This window comes from Papaver somniferum, chromosome 10 (assembly GCF_003573695.1).
Source record: "Papaver somniferum cultivar HN1 chromosome 10, ASM357369v1, whole genome shotgun sequence".
Lineage (NCBI taxonomy): Eukaryota > Viridiplantae > Streptophyta > Magnoliopsida > Ranunculales > Papaveraceae > Papaver > Papaver somniferum.
The window spans coordinates 47,014,090-47,029,544 of NC_039367.1; positions in this window are offsets into that span (position 1 = coordinate 47,014,090).

Sequence of the window (15,455 nt, forward strand, 5' to 3'; positions counted from 1 at the left end):
TCTGTGGTCCTCTGTCCCTGACCGTCAGATCTGCTGACCGATGGCATCTTCTGATGAAATGCTTGCTATCATGTTTTGATGTCTCGCTTCACATGCCTTCCACGTGTCTCTTTCTATACACGTGGAGGATGATGAGAGGTGTACGTACAATTTTCCCCTCTTCTTCTAACTTGGGCGTATTTTGCAATTTTGAAGAAGAATGGTAGTCCTACACGTTTCCCACTTTGCATTAACTTCTCCCGTAACTGCTCCTTGGTACGAGGAGCAGTTATTGTCTTCTCTAGCTTCATAAATAGGAAAGAGAATGTGAATTTTTTTATCCTCTTCTTGTTAGTGTTCATTCTCTTCTTGTTCTCTTGTTCTTGTTCTTTAGTCATTTACTATCACCGTCCTTATGAGGAATATAACATTCAATTTTCTGTTTCTTTCTTCTGCTTCTTTCGTTCTTGATTGTTGCTGCCCCTGTATCTGTCGATATCTCCGATCCTCCTTTCTTCTACTGCAGTTAGTGCTTGTCGTCCTCTTTTATACAGGTATGGGATTTTCTTATCAGTTGTTCACCATTGTTTTATCTGTATATTTATCCGTTTATCTCCTGCTGCTGTGTTCTTGGTTTTGTGATGAAGATCATACATGTCGAAGCATATATGCTTGCCCCTGTTCTTTGTTACAACGTCTGTGAGTCTGTGTATGACTATTATCCCTGGAGTCGGATGGAGTATTTTTTAGTTTCTTAGGGTTTTTCATGTTTATCCGGATGAACCTTCAATTATGGGTTTTTTGATCTTTAGTGATCTCCTCGTATTCTTCTCTAAACCTTTTTTGTGTTTCCTTGTAGATATGTCTGATCGTCCGCGGGCTCCTTACCAAACTCCGCCGTCTAGTCCGCCAAGATCCCCTCCGCGTAGAGATCCTGATAGATCTACACTTGGGGAAGGTCCTCACAAGTCTTCGCAATCTGATCCTCGGGGTCATAGGGTTTCGTCTTCCTCCGGTGTGAAGATTATGCCTTCTAAAAAAGGGGATATACCGAAGGGCCCTTCCGGGTCTAGGTATGCTGTTAACCGCGCCCCTTCTCGTCCTCGTGAAAATTCTAGGAGTACGCAGGCTCCTCCTCGTGATGACTCTAGGAGGGGCGGGCTCCTCATCCTCGTAATGAAGTGGTGGAAGCTCCTCCCCTTCGTTAAGTGGCTCCTCCTTCAGTGCCTCCGCAGAAATCTCTGCCGCCTCCTCCCGCGGTTTCTTTCAAAGGGAAGTACTCCAAGGGTACTATATCGAGAGATGATCCGTCTATAAATCTTCCTTCTAAAAGAAAAGCTTCGGAATTGGGTCCTACTTCTGATTCCACAGACGAAGAAGAAACTGTCCCCGTGATACGCAGCATTTCAGTTGGTAAGAAGAAGGTCACTTTCAAGCATATTGATCTTGAGACGTTCAAGGAAAAACATGAACTCCAAGCTTTTGAGATTCGCTTCTATGATCCTGACGATGATATCACCTACGAGCTCCTTGCTAATTATCAGTTTGACGAGTTTCATCTGTTGACTACGGTTGGAGCCTTCGAGGCGAGTCTTATGTTGCCCTTATATAAGTCGGGTGACTCCTTTTATTATGACGTGTTGGCTAGTCGCTAAGGCTCTTATACGAACACTCATAATCGTTCCGTGTCACAACTATCTGGGAATTATCTTCGTTCACTGAAGGAATGTTATCTGCGGAGAAAGGGAGAGACTATGATGACCTGCTATGTTCCAAGTCCTGCTGAGAGAGAGTGGTACACTCCTCAGAACTTTAACAGTTCTTTTGGGTATTATGTCAACAGCAGAAACCGTAAGCCGTGGAGTGTTAGTCTTCGTAATATTGCTGCTCCCCGTGGTGAAATTCGTCTCTTGAGTGAGGTGAGTGATGCCAAGCTGAAGTATGTTCCTGGTACTGAGGGATCTGCTAAACGGAAACTCTTTCCTGCTCGTGAAAGGATTAAGCGTGACCATGATTATGAATGGCATGCTACTGTTATTGAGGTAGTTGGTCCTTGGGCTTACGGATGGATTCCGGGTCCACGTGGTTGGCGTCCTTCTGAAAATAGCAAGCCTCGTGAAACTCCTCCTGCTCGTTATGGAGATTTCTGTCCTTGGCGTCCTAATTTCGCGGGCATGAATTTTCCTTATGCTCTTGATGTCGTTGATGGAGATGAGGAGGAGGGTTCTGGTGCTATCCATCCATCAAAGAGTACTGCTGCTGCCAAGGTATAGTTTCTTCTTATATTCTCTATCTTTTTGCCCCTTTTTCCTTGCTTGAAATAATTTTCATTTTTGAAGTGAGGGAAAAAATGAGTTTTGTGGGATGTATACTGGTTTGTAGGTGTCGAAGAAAAGAAACTTGGACCCAAGCAATCTTCTACTGCGGTTATCAGTGAGGCTGAGGGTTATGAGGAGGTTACGAGTCCCGTAAACCAAGGGTATGGTGAGGATGAAGAAATGTCCAACGGAGAAGAGCGTACCGACACTTCTTATCCTGATGACGAAGGTGGTAATGAAGAAGAGGTTGCCGCGGGTGGTGATTGAGCTGAAGTTGCCGCGGGTGGTGATTGAGAAGAAGTTGCCGGGGTGGTGATGGTGAGGCTGAGGGTAATGTTACCGTCGGTGGTACTGGTGGGAGTGGATCTGCCCTGTTGGTGATGACATTGTTGGTGTGGGTACTTTGCCCGTAATTTCCCCAGAATTCTCTTTCGGTAGGATATATTCCGCGGGGGAATCCTTCGATGTGACTGCTGCCATGGGTCTTGCCGAGGACTTCTCATTGCTTTCCCCACATGATGATTGGGATGTGCTTGGGGACCTTGGAAAAGAATGTACCACTGATCAGCAAGCTGAGAACGCAGGTGGTCATGCTGAGGGTGGTAATGTCGAGACTTGCGCGGGTGAGGAGATAACCGCCAAGGGGAAGTCTGCGGTTGAGTCTCCTTCCGAGGATTTTCCTTTCTCGCTAATGCCTGAAGGTGAAGATGCCATTTTGGCTTGGCTAAAGAAGAAGAACCTGATGTTCGTCCCTAACCCTGCCCCCGTGGTCACTGGTGAGAAGAATTCCGACGCTTATACTCGTCGAATGATGCAACTGTCTTCTGAAGCCCGCGTTGCTGAGATGTGGGAGAAGGATCTTAGAGCTTCGGAAGCTAATTTAGTGGTTGACCCTCCCTCATCTGTTGCTGATATGATGGCCATAGCTGATGGGTACCAGTACGGTTTTCCCCAGCAGCGTGTTTTAGAGGTAAATCCTTGTACTCTTTTTATGATATCCGCGCATTGTGTTCTTCGTGATATGATTCCTTTGGTATAATAATGTTTGTTGTTTGTGACGTAGATGATGAGGAGCGAACATTGTAACCATGTTCTATACCAGTTCTTTAAAGCAAAGTCTTAAAGTTGGAGGCCAAGCTTCGTCATAGGGAAGAGGAACTGTCTGCGGCTGAAGCGGAAATAAATGAACTGAGGGGCGTCTGAAAGAAAAAGAACAGCTGGGTAATGCTGAGGAGAGTCTTCGTTCAGACTTGCTATAGTCCGCAATGAATTGGAGCAGACTCGTAGAAGTGTCTCGTCCTTCACAGGTTTGTATTTTACGGATTTTTCACTCCTTGTGATTCCCTATCTGTATTTTGGTGTTCTGTCTGAGTCTCCCCACCCTATCTTCAGTGGGTGGAGTCCCCGAGTTGATATGGCTTCGGAAAGAAAGGGAACGACAGAAATCCCGTATTGCAGAGTTGGTGGGTAAGTTGAAGAGTGAAGCCGCAAAGTGGAATGCTCGTGCTGATGAGCACAACGCCTTAACAGCTGAGTGGCGTGAAAAGCGAACACTGATGGTTGATATGCAAAATAAGTACAATCATGACCGTTGTTTGTTTAATGGTACGCTGCTATGGACGCGTGACAACCTGCGTGATGCTCGAGAACATGCTTCAGACTTAGAGGCTAGAGTGCGCTTTTTAGAAGGAGAGTTACAACAGGCTCGTTCTTTCTTAGGCCCTGGGGTTAGGGATAGTATGCTGCGTCTTTCCGAGGAAAGAGATAATGCTAGGGCCGAGGTTGGTGCACTTAGTAAAGCCCTAGCAGCGTCTCGAGCGGATGTTGCTCGCCAAGTGGAGTCTGAAAGAGATCTTGAGATGAATGTGTATCGACTTCATAAAAGGATGGGGGAGGTGAATGATGAAGTCAACCATCTTCGTCACTTGGATTCGATGAAGCAGGTAGATTTAGACGCCAGTCAATTTGCTCTTACGAACCTTCAAACGGATTATAAGAAACTATCCACCGAATATGACTTTCTTGATGAGGCTCGGGACGCAGTTGTCAATGAGTATGAGGAGGCTTCGGCTAATGTCGAAGGTATAACCTCGTTTTATCGAGTGTGATTCTGTTATTTCTTTTTAACCCCTTGGTATTTTTTGTTTTCAGCACTCGAGGGACAGCTTCACGCAAATGATGAGCTTAAAAAGACTCAATCTGCCTTAGTGCAGCAGGAAGGACAAACCAATATTTCAAAGGGTTGGCCGCGTCTCGTGAGGAAGCAGCGGAGATTGCCTCCAAAGAGGCGGAACGCCTATCTGTATTGCTGTCTCAAGCCCATCAGCGGACCGCTGTTATCACTTATAAGGCTCGATGTCAGTTGGCTGAAGAGACAACAAAGTCCTGGATAAGATTGAACTTGGCCTTAAAGTCGAACATGGTCTTGTCAAGAACTATCCGCGCGTCCCCTTCCCGCGCCTTTGCCTGGTTCTTCTGGGCCCTCTTCAGGTGGTAGCGTACCTCATCTCGCAGAGACAACCCCGTTGATGGAGCTGTATCGTCCAAGTAGATTTCTTTTATTAGTCATAGAAGTTGATCCTCGTTGATTATATAATTTCGGATCATTTTTTGATGTGTTTCCGTTTTATCTTATTTGCCGAGTCTTGTAATCAACTCTTTATGAAATGGATCATCCTTTTGGCGTACCTGCGTTATCAATTCATCTTTTTATTTTAAAGTATTGTGAAGTGTTAAACTAGAAATAACTGGTTTTGTAAAAAGTTGAGAGTGTTTGAGTGCGACACCGAAGGTAAATACCTTCGTGATCGTCTTGAGACCTGTCACCCCGCTGGCGAATCCTGGGCCAGAGGATTCCCAAACGGTGGGGGCCGAGGCAGCGTTCTAGGATATGGAATGCTTAATTGAAAATATTTACGTGCACCCATTCCGTCGACCCACTGCCTTAAAATTGGTTGGGTATCTCTTTCTGCTGGGTGCCTTCCCCCTGGTCTTACACTCATAGACACTGATAGGGGAGCCCTGAGAGATTGTAGATTAACTACTTTCCCCAATGTTGTTAATAAATTTTGTTTACTTGAAGATTTTCCCAAAAAGCTTGTTTGATTGATAGGTTGAGGCCTGCTACTCCTCGTCCAGAGATAGAAACATGTAAAGCGGTTACGCTGCCTTCTTCTTCTGGTATTCTCCACGCAGATGCAAAGCTGCGCTGCTCCTATGGGTAGTACGGTTTGAGCCATTTAGCATTCCAAGGGTGCCGGAGGACCTCGCCTTTCAGATTGCGAAGATAGTAGGAACCGTTTCCCGCAATGTTGTATTATAAAAGGTCCTCCCCACGTAGGTGCTAACTTTCCCCATTTCTTCTCTCGTTGATACTGCGGGATTGTTCTTAGCACATACTGCCCCTCTACAAAATTTCGAAGCTTTACCTTTTTGTTGTACTTCCCTCACTAGTCTCCGTTGATAGTTTTCCATCTTCTGCAATGCTGCTTCCCTCCTTCCTTCCAGGTCGTCCAGTCTCTCTAACATCACATCTGTTGTGAGATTTTTCTCCCATGCTTCAGTCTTTGTGGTTGGCATGAGGATCTCTGTTGGGATGACTGCTTCAGCTCCATAAGTGAGGAGAAACGGGGATTCTCCAGTGGCAGATCTTCGTGTTGTCCTGTATGCCCATAATACATTGTGTAGTTGTTCACACCATCGCCCCTTGTGTTCGTCTAATTGCTTTTTGAGTATAAGGGCGAGGGTCTTGTTGGTAGCTTCCGCTTGTCCGTTGCTTTGAGGCTATATGTGGGTGGACTTGTTTTTCCTTATTTTGAAAGTGTCGAAGAGCATGTCTATGTTTTTCCCCTGTAATTGTTTACCATTATCAGACACGATTTCCGCTGGTATGCCGAACCTGCAAATAATGTTTTGGAATATGAAAGTAAACACGTCCACGTCTCTGATCCTGGCTAAGGCTTTGACTTCCACCCATTTACTGAAGTAGTCCGTGGCTACTACCAAAAATCGTCTTTTCCCTAATCCTTCGATGAAAGGCCCCACGATATTTATGCCCCATTTTGCGAATGGCCAAGGACTATCCACAGAATTCAACGTTGTTGCTGGTGCATGTATCTTTTTGGCAAAACGCTGACATTCTTCACATCGTCGGGACATTCTTGCGGCATCTTGTACCATTGTGGGCCAGTTATATCCTTGCATTTTTGCTTTGTCGACTAGTGATCTCATGCCGCTATGATTTCCTGCGTCACCATAATGGATGTCGTTTAGAATTTGATGCCCCTCTTTCCTGGATAAGCAACGTAGTAACGGTCCGAGGAAAGATTTCTTGTACAGGATTCCATCCCGAAGGTCATATCTTCCCACTTTGGAGAGTATTTTCCTATTTAGTTTGTGATCTGCGGGTAAGGTTCCATCCTTGAGAAATGCATGGATCATCATTCTCCAATCATCTTCGTTGCTGAAATCTTCGTCTTGATTTGCTCTTGAAAGGATATCTTCTTCGTCAAAATTGTCACGGATGTCTTCTCCCACCTGATCTTCGATATTTTCTTCCACTGTATCTTGATTTGTAGCAAAGGAAAATTGTGTTGCAATCGAGGGTTCGTATACCCTTGTGATTTTGATAGCTTCAATACTCTTGTCCTTCAGCATGGATGATATATATGCTAGGGAATCCGCGTGCCTGAGATCCCTTCTGCATAAATGTCGGAACTTGATGTTCGGAATTTGTGATGCCAATGTTTGGACCAAGGCCATGTAAGCTGAGAGGGTGTCGCCGTACACATTGTATTCGAGCCCTATTTTCCGTATGACAAGCTGCGAATCACTTGTCAGTCTTACATCGGTTACACCCATCTATATTATTAAGCGGAGGGCATGTACGACTGCCTCGTATTCGACGATGTTGTTAGTATGCTCTTTGAATTCTAACCTGAGTGCCTGTACGATCCTTTCTCCAGTTGGGGTGGTGATGACAATGTCTATTCCTGCCCCTTCCTTATTTTTGGAACCATCGACGAAGACTTCCCACTGTCTTTGGCTCGCGGGTTCGGGGACATCAATTGGATCCTTGCTTTCTTCGTCGGCTTCTGGTATTCCCTTAATCTCTTCGTCGTTGTCCAGGGGGAGGTCTGCTAAGAAATCCGCCAAAACTTGGGATTTTTGGGAATGTTGAATTTCATGAATGATGTTGAATTGGTCCAGGTGGATGTTCCACTTGGCTATTCTGCCTACTTTTCCCGCGCTTTTGAGGACTGCTTCCAGTGGTGCTTTGCATGGGACGCGGATGAAGTGAGTTAGGAAATAGGTTCTCAGCTTTTGAGTAGCCCACACCAATGCCAGGATAAGTTGTTCGATCTTCGTGTAGTTCCTTTCCGCAGAATTGAGGGTCTTACTGACATAATAGATAGGTTGTTCTATCTTCGTATTGGTTTTGACCAACACTGCGCTAACTGCGTATTCTGTCGCTGCTATGTACAATGCAAAACCTCATCAGGATCAGGCTTCTGCAGGATTGGAATTGAAGATAGGTGTTCCTTGATTCTTTGGAAGGCTTCTTCGCATTCTGCGGTCCATTCAAACTTACTCCCTTTTTTGAGAATATTGAAAAAATGTTTGCATTTGTCCGAGGATCGGGCAATAAATCTGCCCAAGGCTGCTATTGACCCATTGAGCTTCTGCACTTTTTTTAAATTCTTCGGAGATGGAATTTCTACTATGGCATGAATCTTCGCTGGGTCTACCTCAATGCCCCTTTTGTTACCAGATATCCGAGGAATTTCCCTGAGGTGACAGCGAAAGTGCATTTTTCTGGATTTACTTTCATGTGATGTTTCCTCATTGCTTCGAAGATATCTCTCAGATCCTGGTGGTGATCTTTGCGCAGCTTACTTTTGACGAGCATGTCATCAACGTAGACTTCTAAGGTACTACCAATCCATGGCCTGAAGATAGCATCGACCATTCTTTGGTACGTTGCCCCTGCGTTTCGAAGTCCAAAGGGCATTCTAGTGTAGCAATAAAGGCCATGTGGGGTGTAGAACGTTGTGTGTAGTTGATCTTCTTCTGCCAGGGCTACTTGGTTATAACCAGAATATCCATCCATGAATGACAACTCTTCGTATCCTTCCACTGCTTCAACCAGCTGATCTATGCTTGGCAGGGGATAGTTGTCCTTTGGACATGCCTTGTTGAGGTTAGTAAAGTCGATACATATCCTAACCCCTCCATTTTTCTTAGGAACGACGACCATGTTGGAGATCCATGTAGGGTATTTGACTTCCTTGATGAACCCTACTTCTAGTAGTTTCCTAAGTTCTTTTTCCACTGCCTTATGATACTCCGGTGCAACTTTTCTTATTTTCTTCCTGAAAGGTGGCGTGACTGGTTTGATGCGCAGCTCGTGTTGGATTATTTTCGGATCAATCCACGGCATATCTCCTAGCTTCCAGGCGAATACATCCGCGTATTCTTTAAGTAATTTGGTTAAGGAATCTTCTCTTCTTTCGTCCATTATGGTCCCTACTTTGATCATCTTCGGGTTTTCTTCCGTTCCTATGTTGATTTCTTTTACGGGCTCTACTGGTGTGAACACCAGCTTCGGGTCCCCGAGGACTGGGACGTTCTTTGATTGCTATTTGGTATGTTTCTGTCCTTCGTTGGCTGCTGAAGTACTTGTCTCTGTGTTTAGGACATTATCATCTTTTGTCAAACCCCTCCCTGTGGTTTCCTTGAGGAACAGGTCTATGGCCTTTTCTTTCGCATCTTCTTTATTTTTAATCCTTCGGGTTTTTCACTGCTCTTCTTGCTCGCTGTTGATACGATCCTGAGTGGTCTGGCACTCTTTTGCAGAGACCCGATCTCCCTTGATTTCCATCACTCCCTCAGGTGTAGGGAATCTGAGATATTGGTAGTAAGTTGCAGCCACTCCTTTGAGTTTATGTAACCACTTCCGTCCAATAATGACGTTATAGGGGGATGGGGCGTCAACCACGCTGAATCGTGTTTCTACTTTCATGGGTCCGGCATTAACCTGCAACACGATGTCTCCCAATGGCTTTGTGGGCGCTCCATTGAATCCTTAGATGGTTTAATAAGAGGTCATTAGCTGTTCATCATGGAGCTTCATCCGTTTGAATGCTTCGTAGAATAGAACGTTCACCGAGCTTCCCCCGTCTATGAGGATCTTTTTGAGGTTACATCCAGCCACTGGTAGTGTGAGGACCAAGGGATCGTTATGATCTTCCATATCTTCTTCGATATCTTCAGCATCGAAGATAATAGGTGCGTCCATCCACTCTTCGTGTTCGTCCACCTCTACGCCATCAATCTTATATAATTCGCAGTGGTCTTCGAACTTCTTTCGTAGCCTCTTTCCTATCTCCGTTGTAAGGGAGGGCCCCGCGGCTTCGGAACACGAGATGGTGTTGATTGTGCTTTCCCTCTGGAAGTTGGACTTGCTTGGTCCGTTTGGATCTATCCTCGGCGACCTCCTTTCGTATGTAATGTTTGAGTTCGCCAGCATCAATCATTTTTGGATCATTATTTTGAGGTTTTTGCATTTCTCGGTCTGGTGTCCATTGAAGCAGTGATACTCACAGTAATCTTTAGACTTCTCGGTTCTTGGGGGCTGTTTTCCCTTAGACCACGGCCACTCCAAATTTTCCCTTCCTTTGATCTCTCGCAAGATCCGAGCATAGCTAGCATTGAGCTTCGTGTAAACTTGATCTTCGAATTTTCGATCTTTTCGTCGTTCATCTCTTCGTTCCTTCCTATCTTCGTGAGGCCGTTCCACTGAGCTATTTCTTTTGGCCCCGTTGGTTTGTTCTGCGGAATTGGTACGGTGAGACCTCTGCGTGTGTGCCCTCGGGTTCTCACGCTGGATTTCTTCAAGACGAGCGTACTTTTCAATAATTATTCGAAGATCTCCTTCTGTCTTAGGCACGCTTCCATGAATCTCAACAAATAGTGGACTCATTCGGTCTAATCCCCACTTGTAGCAGTTGATACTTACTACTGGGTCCACACTCCCTATGGCTTGGCAGATCTTGTGCCATCTGTTAGTGTATTCCCTCGTGTTTTCCTTGTAGCCAATTGCCAGAGAAAAAAGCTTATCCATTCCAGTGTTGACAGCTTTGTTGTACATGTATGTCCTCAGAAATTTCTCTGCGAGTTGATCGTAGGAGTTGATGGAATCAGGTGGTAGGTTGTCAAACCAAGAAAAAGCCGATCCCTTCAGACTTGATGGGAAATATCTACAGAGGACGGCGTCGTTCTGACTCCATCGGGCTAAGATACGGTTATAATACCGGATATATGCCGCGGGATCACTGGATCCGTCGTAGCATTCAAAAGTTGGGACAGGGCACTTTAACGGAATGGGGGTATTTGCCAGGCGATGAGTCAGGGGCGTGGAATTAGCTTCTTTCATCACCTCTTCAAGCCTTCCTCCGCCTTGTCTGGCTTTTAACTGTTTGATCTCAGCCATCATGTCATCACGCAGCTCCTCCATTGCGCGGTAATATCCCACGTTCTCATGCTCAGTTGAGCGTTTCTTTCTTCGATCTTCACTGTCATAATAGTCTAACTCTTCGGTGGCATATTCCGGATCGGATGCGCTGCTTCCCCTGGCGTCATTTGCTAGGATGACTCTTCGGTCTCGATTGGGCTCTGGCGCTTTAGAATTTGCTTCATCCAGTTGTTGTCTAGTCTTCGTGCTTTGGGCAATCTTATCTTTCAAGTCTTGGATCTCCCTGGCCAGAAGAGCTACGGCATCTGCGTAGACCTGCTGGCTCTTTTTCAATTCTTCGAGCTCTACCATCAGTCGGTGGGATTGGTTTGATCCCTGATTGGAAGTTCCGGCTGGTACCCCTACGGCCACAGTTCCCCCTTCGTCTACAGTGTGTATTAAGGGTGGCCGAGGATCAGCTTCAATCGTTGATATCTCCAAGTTTGGTCCCCTCGGTTGAGCTTCCGCCCGTGGTCCTAAAAGCACTGGTATGGTTTGATTCTGACCGTTGGTTGACGGCATTCCGAAGATTGGTGGATGTGCGGGCTGATGCGTCATAGATTCTGCTACCCCTTCTTTTTGTTGATGGATTTGGCTTGGGACCCAAGTTTTGTTAGCTTCTGTAGCCTGGAGGGACGCAACAGTCTTCGTGGCTGCTGCTTTGAGAGCCGCGGCTGCAATGGAGTTAGTGTTCATAGGTGAAGTGATTTCCGCAGCATCCTGCCTCGGAGCAGTTGTTTTAGCTTTATCTCCTTTCTGCTTGCTTCGGGTCATGACCGAGGTAACCCTCGGTGTCTCCTTTGATGAGGCTTTGGTTTTTCCTGCCTCTAGTATCTTCTCCATGTTTAATCCTTTCCTGCATAGGGAAATAAATAAGGAGAACCAAAGATATCCACGAGGATCGGGTTAGCGCCACTCGTACCCGCAAGACTATTGGAATAGAAGGAAATGAGTTGCCCAATGGCCCTAATAGAAGAGAAATGTAAAGACTTCATGGGTCTAGTTTTTGGAAATACAAATCCTTTAGTAAACGATCATGAATCTTGTTTTCAGACTACTTTTGAAAAAGAACTCTTGAAAAGGCAGATCCGTCACGAGGACTCACGAATCTGGATCATTAAGTCTTAGTTGAAGAAAACACCTCATGTGCAAATCGGTGATAGATAGCCGCGGGTTTGTATGCTTTGAAATGGTGTTTGTGAAAATGAAGAACATGAACCCAAAAATAAAAAAGGTTTTGAAAGCACGCTGAACCCAGAAAAGGGCACAACCATAATGCACGTTTTAAGGTGAAATCACAGGATAATATAAATCTTTTACCGGGACAGAGTCCCTGTTTCTAGCGCCAAATTGTGAATACAATTATGTCGATGCCATCCAAGTGTTCACAAACAATATTGGCATACGTCATAATTCTAGAATTGTACATCGTATACGTAACGGGATGATTATATCGATTCATCGACTCAAAGCCTTCGGGCTTGTCATTGTCTAGTCGAATATTATCATGAATAATGTTCGTGTAAGGAAATAAATCAAGAAACAAGTATAAATATAAAGCATATGAAGTTTAACGCGGAATGTAAGATGCATAAATGTAAATGAGACAGATTTACGTGGTTCGGCACTAAGGCCTACGTCCACGGGGTTTGGTGTTTCACTATGTACTGAATGGTTACAAAGATAGTCGAATGACTTTAGAATATACATGGGTCTGCGGAAGTAGGTGGATTACTTACTCTTCCTATTTATCTCTCCTATATTCTCCTCTAATTGCTCTCCAAAATGGTCTGCCCCTTCTCTCTTATTGGAGAGGGGTATTTATAGGGAGAGAACGTGGGTCCCATCTCTGAAGTGCCGTTGTAATCTTATCTTCTTGTGCTTTGTGCCTATTACGCAGCGGTCTTCGGTATATGCCGCGGCCTGAGCTTGAACACGAAGGGTTATCCTCGCTTCTTCCACGAGCTGATCGACACGTGTATATCTCTTTGGTATTTAATGCGGGCAGATGGATGTCTGCTCGTGTCAGACAAGTGTCTCTTTGTCTGGTCACATCTGTGTCAGCCAAACTTTCTCTCGGCCGTTGATTTGGGATCTTCCTCGGGATTGGGTGCGTTAATACCCAAGGGGTATTAACTGGTGCTCCTCTGAGCCATCATACCTCTGTGGTCCTCTGTCCCTGACCGTCAGATCTGCTAACCGATGGCATCTTCTGATGAAATGCTTGCTATCATGTTTTGATGTCTCGCTTCACATGCCTTCCACGTGTCTCTTTCTATACACGTGGAGGATAATGAGAGGTGTACATACAATAGGCAACCATCAACTTTCTGTTCCTCATCCAGTCTGTTCTTTGATTTTCAATTATTTGTCAGTCAACAAGCATACGCACTTGTGGTTGTGGCTCATCCGCATGAGCCAAATCAGTTCCCGGTTGGATTAAGGATCTATTCAAGTTGTAGAACCGTCAGATTTAGATAGTAAGTGGGGTGTGTCAGCACCATATGATAATGGAACCACATCGACGCCAAACGGTAGTAGGGCAGTAGCAGCTGTATCTGGCACTAGTGAGCACCACAACAAAAGATGAGACCTATTTATTTTTTTTTATTTTTTTTAATATCTCAATTTGAAATCTACATGCGATGTAAGATAATAGGTTTAGGCTTTCATTTTGGGTCTTTGAATAACTAATTGTAGTCTTATTACAGAAGAAAACTGGTAAAAAGAAAAAAGAAAAATGTTTGTATACATGTTGGTACTCGGTAGTTTTCCTTTCATTACCAATAATTGAGAACTTTACTTCCACTTCTTCAGAAATGAAACCTTGAAAAAGAAAACCTGGAATAACAAATTGAAATATGAGAGTCTGTAGTTAGTTTTTATGCTTTTGGGATCCTCTCTTTTTAGATTTGAAAAGGCAGTTCAACTTCAGTACTTGGTCGCAAAACCCTTGGCTAATAATGGTTGGTAGAATCAGTCAATCAACCAATCAAAGTAGTGCCCATAGGTAGAGGACCTACCACATGGAACTGCAGGTTGTAGGTCATTAAGATTTGGTATCTATTTGGAATTTACGCCTGAATGTCTGTTTATTTCTTAGAATCAGGTATCAATTGTAACTTCTACTATCATCATCACGACATAACCAATTATTTAATGCGACCGTCTTAGTGTTGTACCAAATTTATTTTTTACGACATTCTGAATTCCGTATCCAATTTGTTTTATACGACATTCTTAGTTTCGTACCCAATATATTTTATACGATTGTCTTTGTTATTCACCCAATTTATTTTATGAGACCGACAGAAGACAATCTGAGCAATCCTTCAGTAAAAATCACATAAGTAGCTAGGCAATTTTACCATCAAACGAGCGTATACTTTCAGGAAAGCAGTGCATATTGTATTTCAGACGGTCCTATAAAATAAATTGGGTAACTCCACAACACGGACGTATAAATTTCTTATATGTGAAGGTACCATAAATAATGAAAGGTAAACCACTTTGAGGGTAGTGTAAATTTAACCAGGTGTAGATGGTGGATTTTCGACAAAGGCTAAAATCGTAAAACCATAATTGTACATACTCCTGATCCAACAATCAGATGAGTATTGAGGCTCATGTCTCTCATCGAAGCATGAAAGCTCGTGCCGCAAGAACCTCTGACTGAGAATACTGTCTCTCAGAGCATATGTAGATGTGTAGTCTCTCAACTGAGGCAACGACATATCTCATGAATACTGAGCAATTTCAGTAATTACTTCTATATATAATCAAACGATTGGACGACTCCTAGACAGCTTGCCTGCTAGTATAGAGCAATAACGTCTTCAGGATGTAACAATGTTTTCCCTGACTATATATAGGAAATATGACGCTTCAACAAGCTCATATCACTCAATTCTCAAATAATTAATGCTCCTAGACAGCATGTCTGCTAGTATAGAGCCATCAATTAATTATTTCTAATCCTTAAATTCATTAATTGAATATTCGTAAATATTCTACGTTCTTCATAATATTTCATTACTTCAATTTCATGGTTCTTCCCAGCAGAATTCCATGGGTTAGTGATAAATATTCAACGTACGGGCATCTGAGCCGCTATCGAGTAAGCCTCGACCAAAATGGTGCAAGTGTATTAAGCAATAATGCACTAACAAGCACCTGAATGCACGAACGAGCATCCCAAAATACGAAGGAACGATGAACCTATGAAAAATAGGAAGAAAAATAATGATAATAAAATATTAACTAAGGCGCTAGGGGACTGGGCCCACCGGCAGGCCAGTTATGTCGTGGCCAGTCCCACACCTAATTCTTTATTTTATCATATTTTATTATTTTTCCTTGATCTCATGAAAATCCCTTCATTTGAACAAAACTCCTTCGTTTGAGGAAACTCCTCAGTTTCATGGTATTTCCTTCACATGAAGGAAATAATATAAAATTAGGAAAGGTGTCATGGGACCAGGTCTACTAGCCGGCCGGCTATGCCCTAGTTGTGGCCGGTCCCGCACCTCATGATTCCTTATTATTATTATTATTATTATTATTATTATTATTATTTCCTTCATCCCATGGAATTCCTTAATTTCATGATATTTCCTTCAAATCATGAAAATAATATAAAATTAGGA